The sequence below is a fragment of the Schistocerca piceifrons genome, chromosome 8 (genome assembly GCF_021461385.2).
Source record: "Schistocerca piceifrons isolate TAMUIC-IGC-003096 chromosome 8, iqSchPice1.1, whole genome shotgun sequence".
In the NCBI taxonomy this organism is placed as follows: Eukaryota; Metazoa; Arthropoda; class Insecta; order Orthoptera; family Acrididae; genus Schistocerca; species Schistocerca piceifrons.
In genome coordinates this window covers 354,611,086-354,619,289 of record NC_060145.1, presented here as the reverse complement: position 1 = coordinate 354,619,289, position 8,204 = coordinate 354,611,086, and positions in this window count along the sequence as shown.

Here is an 8,204-nt window from a genome sequence, read left to right as displayed (position 1 = left end):
TCTGCTGTCTAAAGGACGAAAACGTTAGCTCTGATACATTCCTACAATCTAACAGGCCTCTCCATTCAGATAGATCCTACTGTTAATGGGAAACGTGAATCAGGCCCACCACACATAGGCAAAATCATCATAAAAAACTTGTCACATATATGTTTTATCGTTGTACTTAAAATTAAATGTTACGATCGTGGCCTCAATTGAATGACATTCGACAATGAGCGAAGTACTGGAAATACACCCTGCTGATAGCTGTGTCTCTGGAAATAGAAATATCTGTACCATTCTTATGACTTGACATATCTCTGATATCGCAGTATTCCACATTCATCCCTTTTCCCTTTGTCGGATTACAAACGCATACTATATAAGCCTGATGCTCAAGGTGAACCTATTATGCATCCCCTACTACTACTAAGTATAATATTTGACCAATAATTGATTCCACACGATACTGAGAGAAAATCAGCCATGGGTGGACATTTCTCATAAGTTTTTCTTGAGAGTGTTACCACTGTGTGTTAGAAAGAGAGGCATAATCGGCCATATGTAAAGAAACCCGATCGCAACAACTACTGTACGTTACTGTCACAAGCAGTCTTGGTTCTACAGATGCACACAAGTGTCCATAGGCGATGACTGGTTGAGAAGGATCACAAACAGTAGTAGATGGTGTGCTGATTGAGGTCGTGAGAAAAGTACACTAGGTTTTCAGATCTCTAGCGTTACGCTGTCTGCTGGAAGTACTGTCTATGATTTGGAATCAAGTCTCTAAATTCATCAACATGCCTGCGTTGGATCCTATGGAGAAGTCCTCTAATGATTACAGTCACTAGTGAATCATATTTGTGGCACTCTCACATTTCTAAACGAGACACCTTTCTCGAACCTGTGTGCTACAATAAAAGTCCAACGTGGTTTTAGTCAGTCCCTACACATCCTGCAACTGCCCCATTTCTGCAGATTTGCGCATGTGATCGTTGCACCTTCTGCAACCCGTGTACAAACAGACCAACCTGAGCTAGTCCAACAGGACGGCGTTTTGACCTTTTGGTGGAAATGTGCACATTGTGGTGCGTCTCCAAGCTAGATACAGATACTACAATCCGAAGCAGATCCGTGTCCATTCACATATATCCTCCACCATGCTATCATCATTATTCTGTAACATCCAAGAGAGAAAAATTACGACCTATAAAAGCTCCACTAACTTCATCCGATATAGAACTCACCTAGGCACCATTGCTGGCGCGATGACATATAGCTGTGATGTGGGTCTGGCGCAGAGAGAGTTGTTGCGATGTTTCCCAGAATAGCATTCCTAACGGGACACCCTGTCCGTCATCGAATTTACCTGTCAAACTGCTGCTACTGCCGATGTGGGACGATCCTTTTAAATATACAACTTTTGATCTATTGCAGAGGCCAGTTTATAGTTTCATCGCTCGCGCTGTAGGAGGATGCCTGTATCCCACAGACTATACTGTAAGTCGCAAGAGACGCTTCCTGTGACCCTGTGTCGTTGTTTGAAACATTGTTTTCTAACACGCTTTGTACACTGCATATATTTAGTTTTCCGCCACGACTTTGAGGTCTGTGTCAGGTCCTAAACTGACATTAAGACACTCGCAGAAAACTAGACATTGCACAATGTAAATCATATTGTTACTGTGGCTACCATAACACGCTACAAACACTGGATGATTTTAATATAATCCATTATGGAGTCGGGTTAGCAGTTGTCGTTATACTGGTTATCACTGTTATCATTCAACCACGATTTCTTAAACATATATTTTAACAACGGGTTTCAAGAGACAATGCTCTCATCATCAGGTTGTAGTCTATGTCATGAAATTAAACGGACTAAAAAGACAAAATACCATCACAAATAGTTGTAAAGTCCATAGAGTAAAACAGAATTAAAGGTATATTGGATTGTGGGTCCTCGTCTTAGATTGAAGTTGTTGACACAAGTCGATGGCCGTCCCATTGCTACCAAGTATGCTGTCGCACTGTGCCGGCTCGGGAGCTATTGTGGACTGACGTGCCTAGGAGTTGTGGCGTGATTACAGCCGTGTGCTTGACGGTAACGCTATGCTATTGGGCGCCTTATTTCCTTATTGCATTGGTCTGCCTTTGTTAGCCTCTCGCAACTCCGTCAGTGACATGCTACAAGTTTAAAGTCGCATACCTAACCTAAAATAATTCTAAAAACCCACTAAAAAATCTCGTTTCTTTAAAATTATCTTGTGCATTTAGAATATTGCTTTGTTTCTTTTCATGGATAGCTATCTCGAATTCCTCTAGTAAATCAAGTTTCCTCCCTTTCTTTTCAACATGCAATATTTCTACGGTATCTTCTATGCTATTAAGGGGATGTCCTGTTTCATATATATGGTTCGCAACAGCTGATTTGTCATAATTTCCTAACCTGAACGCATCTTTATGTTCTTTATACCGGATCGCGAATGATCTTCCTGTCTGCCCTATATATTTTGCATCACAAGTTCTGCACTGAATCTTATAAACTCCCGATCTTTCAAACTTATTTCTCTTCTCGCCAATATCGTGCTCAAGGCTATACCTCACTAGGTTATTAGTCTATTTTAACATCGAATGGCTTAAAAATATTTGCTATCTTTTGGGGCCAGATATGCCTAAAATGCATACTAAAACAGGACTTTTTGTGCAATTTTACTTTTTTCCGAATGGCTGGTAAGTATACTGAACTTGGGGTCTGAAGCTTTGCTTTTGTGCGTAGTCCAGTATATTGAACCGTGGGCCTCAGGAGGATAGACACAACTGTGCAATGCCACCTTGATGCTGCATACTTGTTCCCAAGTACAAGTTGATCTGTGTGAACCAGACGATACACAAGTACTTTCTCAATTGCCCCACATCCAGGTGTATATTTGGTCAATTTATATCTATTCTCCGTCATTTTTCGCAATTCTGTCGATTTTATGTCAGCTCTATCCATGCGATCATGACATAACCTCTCGTTCTGTGTTCTAAAATTGCTTGTAAAAGTACGACAGCTGCCTACACAGAGACCAAATGCACTGATTTCTGTGTGTAATATAGCACTGTACTCAATTGCATCCACTCATCTCCACATTTGGTGAGTGTTTCCTATGTTTTCTGTATGTCTGCGTATAAACATGTGTCGCGGAAGGCTTACAGGACCCAGTCTCCCCGCTGGTGGACCAAACTTCGAACATAGAGCACGTGTTCATATGTAGCATGTGATTGGTCCACCTTCAAACCCTATCCCGTGAGCGGCATATTGTGGATTTGCAACCCGACATTGCTCTCGATATAACATGCTGCGAATCCACACTCGAATGCTAACTCGGGCCTACTGCGGTTCCTGAGAGCCTTCCGCACACACGCACTAACATACAAAAGTTGTCACGATCGGGTTATTTAACATCTGGCCGTTTACGCCTCTCTTTCTAAGACATGGTGCTAACACTAGCAAGAAAAACTTATGAGACATGTGCACACATCGCTGATTTTCTCTCAGTATTATTTTGTATCGCGTGGAACCTTTTATTGGTCAAGTATTATGCTCAGTAGTAGTAGGGGATGCGTGAGAGGTTCACCTCGCGCATCAGGCTTATAAATTATGTGTTTGTGTTCCAACATGTGGAAAGGGGATGACTTTGGAATACAGTGATAGCAGAGGGAGTCAAGTCAGAATAACGGTACAGATATTTCTATTTCCAGAGACACAGCTATCGGCAGGGTGTATTTCCAGTACTTCGCTCATTGTCGAATGTCATTCAATTGAGGTCACGATCGTAACATTTAATTTTAAGTGCAATGATAAAACATATATGTGACCAGGTTTCAATGATGATTTTGCCTGTGTGTGGTCAGTGGTGGGCCTGATTCATATTCCCCATTAGCGTTAGGATCTGTCTGAATGGAGAGGCCTGTTGGATTGTAGGAATGTATCTGAGTTAAGTTTTTCGCCCTCTAGATGGCAGAATAGCGAACTAATACTTAATACGTGTTGGACAGCTTTGCCGGCCGGGGTGGCCGAGCGTTTCTAGGCGCTACAGTCTGGAACCATGCGACCTCTATGGTTCGAATCCTGCCTCGGGCATGGATGTATGTGATGTCCTTAGGTTAGTTAGGTTCAATTAGTTCTAAGTTCTAGGAGACTGATGACCTTAAAAGTTAGGTCCCATAGTGATCAGAGCCATTTGAACCATTTTTGGGCAGCTTTTGTGCTAGCGAGGAAATTAGAGAAGACTTGTGTTTGCGCTGGGCCGTTATTTCTGACCACGTAAACTGTTCGGTTCATTGCTTCTGCACATTTTGCGTCTTTATTTAGTCGAGGGAACATGGATTGTGGTGTGTGCATCTAGCAGGTGAAAGACACGTTTTCTGGTTCTCTAGACATGAGAAACACGTTATTTGACTTTGTAAATTATAGGGATGATTTGGAATCTGTTACATCACTGACATTGGTATTAGCGAGTGGAAATATCAGTTTCCTCTATTTTTCTTCTGTCGAGCTTTTTCACGTAAAGGTCCTCACACATGGAATAAGGTTTCTAGTTACTCAGTGGTCTAGAGCAAGCCCCACCTTGCTAAAGTTTGGGGTTTGTAGAGAAGTAATTTCTAGTCTATATCTTGGGAATTATGTTGTGCAAGCGATTGGTAGGGTGCTGCTGTGTGCTTGATATAGAGAAGTACCGCAAAAATGATATAATATCATCGTAAACCATGCGAAAATACATCTCCTCTTGTAATCCCAGAGTCTGGAGATGGGTGTAGGAAACCAAGCAAGCAATCAGGTCTGGACTACAAACAGTAACGCGTTCGTGCTGAGGAAAAGTGAGCCCAAAGTTGTAGAACTGTTCTGAGAGTGACTTCGGTTCGCTGAGGGCGTTCTGGTCATCAATCGGGCGTAGATGACCACCGAACTCACAGGGAAATATCTAGTGCTGTGAGGGGTATATACAATGCTTTCTGTCTTCGCGGTATATGTACGAGTGATGTAAAAGGGATAATTTTGTATAGTGCAGGATACGGATTGTATGTTTACTACATTGAGATGGTAAGTGATGATATACTGCTGGGTAGGAGAGCGGTTTCATGCTCTAATGCACTCCTGTCCTCAGTTGGAGAGCAGCGTAATTGAGTAAGAGTCTTTCCGTATTTGACGATATGTAGTGGCACTTTGCAGGGTATAATTGTTGATGCAGTATGGCGATCTGTGTAAGATAGTTTTTTGCCTCTGAATGTCCTGTCTGCAGAAAGAAAGAAAAGGCAGACTGTGGTTTCACACTGGCGGCATCAGTAATTCGGAGGGTAAGTTCGATAAGAGCCAATCATAATACTTGATCCATTCACAAGACATCCTTTGTGCTGGGATATAGGAGTCTCTAAATAGCAGTGAGAATGTTGACATATGTTGAAAGCAGGAAGGGTAGCATGTGATGGATGGGAAGCCACATTACGACTGCAAGGAAGAATGCATTCGACATTATTCTGCACTCTTTTCATGAACAGGTTATGTTAGCACAAGCATTTCTGTGCATACAGGCCGAGACATCACGAGAACTCCTACAAAAGCACACATTAAGCGTTTCTAGGACACTATGAAATTTCTGTTCCAGAACCACTGCTGTCAAGAGGAGACATTACCTGGCCATCGATCGGTGTCAGACTGTAGCTGGGATCATAATATTTAGTTGTGGTTACACTGGTAAATATGTTCCTGGCTTCCAACATTCTCTTGAGTCTTGTATGTATTTGATGATCTGTAGACAACATTTGCAGGGTTTAACTGTCAGTGTAATTTAGCAATCTGTACAAAATAATTTTACTGCTGAAAGTCTTGTCTGCAGAAACCAATGGCGAAAGGATCGCTAGGAACAATGCACACTGTGCTATTCTGGGAAGCATTGGAACATCTCTCTCAGCACTGGACTGTACCGCGGCTATGTATCATCACGCCAGCAACAGTAAACACAAGTGCTGCCCAGGGGTGTCTCTCATATGGGACCGTCGTTAGTGCACTGTATATCGGAAAATAGACCTAACTTGTATCTGGAGCTGCGTGAAAGCGATGGCTCGTGCTTGCCTGCCTCTAGCAATATCTCATGGCGGCGCCTGTGCTCTGCAAATAGGTATTCACTCCTGTCCGGTTGCATCAGCAATAGTGCCTAGTGATCACGTATTTCGAGAGGAATTTGTCAGATATCAAGTATGAAATGGATATCGCTGCCTCATGTTTGAGGGCACCTGTGCGTGGTTTGACAGCTACCAGTGCATCTCAACTACTGGGAGGGTGTGCGGTAGCGTTTTGTGCTACCCAGTGGACAGGGGACAGCGGGTGGTGCGTGGGCACGTTGTTTGCGTGTCTGCAGAGTGTTATTTAGGAGTAGTTTACAGGTATGTGGACTGTGTGGCGTGACCCGAAGCATGTCAGAGCATGTGTTTTGTATCAGCGTGATAAATATACTATCTCAAATTCATCCCTAAATAAACTGTTCCAAAATAAATCAAGTACACTCCTTCCTTCCTCCAGCAGTCCAGCACAGGGTGAGTCATTTTCCCCTCCAGACAAACATCTTCTGATATATCATGGAACAGACAACAGTGTCCTCTGGTGACAGTACTGTGTACTAGGTCCATACCTTGTGGTGACCACACTGTTTCTCTCCGTTTTCCCCCCACCATCTTGAGTTGCATCACAGAACTGATGACAGCACCCTCTGGTGGTGGTACTGTGTGCTAGGTCCAGACCTCGTGGTGAACACACTGTTTTCCACCATCTTGTATAACGTTACTTGTGTCATCAGCTGACGTCATGGCCGCCAACTTGGATTACGTTACAGATGACAGTGCCCTCTGGTGGTGGTACTGTGTACTAGGTCAGTTGGGCTCTGTACCTCATGGCGAACACACTGGATTGTGGTAGTGCCTCAAATGGTTTAAATAAAGACTGGTGCATGATTTCAACAGTTGTTGATTAGCAACCATGTTTGCAGAGTCTTTTAGATGGAGTATTATTTTGATGATTTACTAGTTGTTTGGCTCTTAGGACATAAATATATTGCATTATTTACATGTGGTTTGCAGGTCTGTAGGCTGTGTGTCATGTCAGAGCGTGTATTCTGTATCAGTGTGATAAATATACTATCTCTCAAAATCCGCCCCTAAATAAATTGTCCCAAAATAAATAAAGTACACTCCTTCCTCTCTCCAGCAGTGCAGTGCAGGCTGGGTCCTTTTCCTACCAATCCCTAGGAAGAGGTGGTGGTCAGATGACTTAGGTTAGTGGAGGTAGTCCAAAGGCCCTTTGTTACCCACCATTTTCTTATGTTAGTAGAGATAGCCCAAGTGACCATTCTTTACTGCCAAAATTCAAATTTCTTGCCGATCCCTAGGAGGAGGTGGCGTTCAGGTGACTTAGGTTAGTGGAGGTAGCCCAGGTGCCTTTTATTTCCCGCCGTTTTCTTAAGTTAATAGAGATAGCCCAAGGTTAGTGGAGGTAGCCCAGGTGCCTTTTATTTCCCGCCGTTTTCTTAGGTTAGTAGAGATAGCCCAATTGACCTATCTTCCCACCAAAATTTAAACTTCCAGCCAATCCCTAGGATGAGATGGTGCTGGGGTGACTTAGAGTAGTGGAGATAGCCCAAGTAATCTATTTTCCCCCCACTTTCTTAGTTTAGTAGCGGTTTGTATTATCCTGATGGAATTTGAACTTCCCATCATTTTCTGTGGGATGTGGTTAGGTTAGTGGGGGTAGCCCAATTGACCTATCTTCCCACCAAAATTCAAACTTCCCGCCAAAATCCTCCATCTTGAATGACGTCATCACCACCATCTTGGATGACATCATGTGCTGCTGAAAAGTCTACACGCCGCCATCTTGGATGACGTCATCGCCAGCATCTTTTATACATCTGGCAAGAATGCAGAGTGTGCTTGTACCGTCCTTGTCCCAGTACTACTGTCCTCTTCCAAAACCTTTTCCAAGGCTTCAGAAAAAGTATATAGTTCATTTTTTTAGATAAAGTCGACGTTATGATTCGGTAGCTATAAACGTTAATAGTCACAGTGTCCACTGTAGCTTAGCGAAATGGCCTCATTCTGGGTGTACACTCGCATGCAAAACTTAAGGACGAAAGTACCTCTCGCATAATATGTCACCGACAAGTAACACAGTTTGATGAAACTTG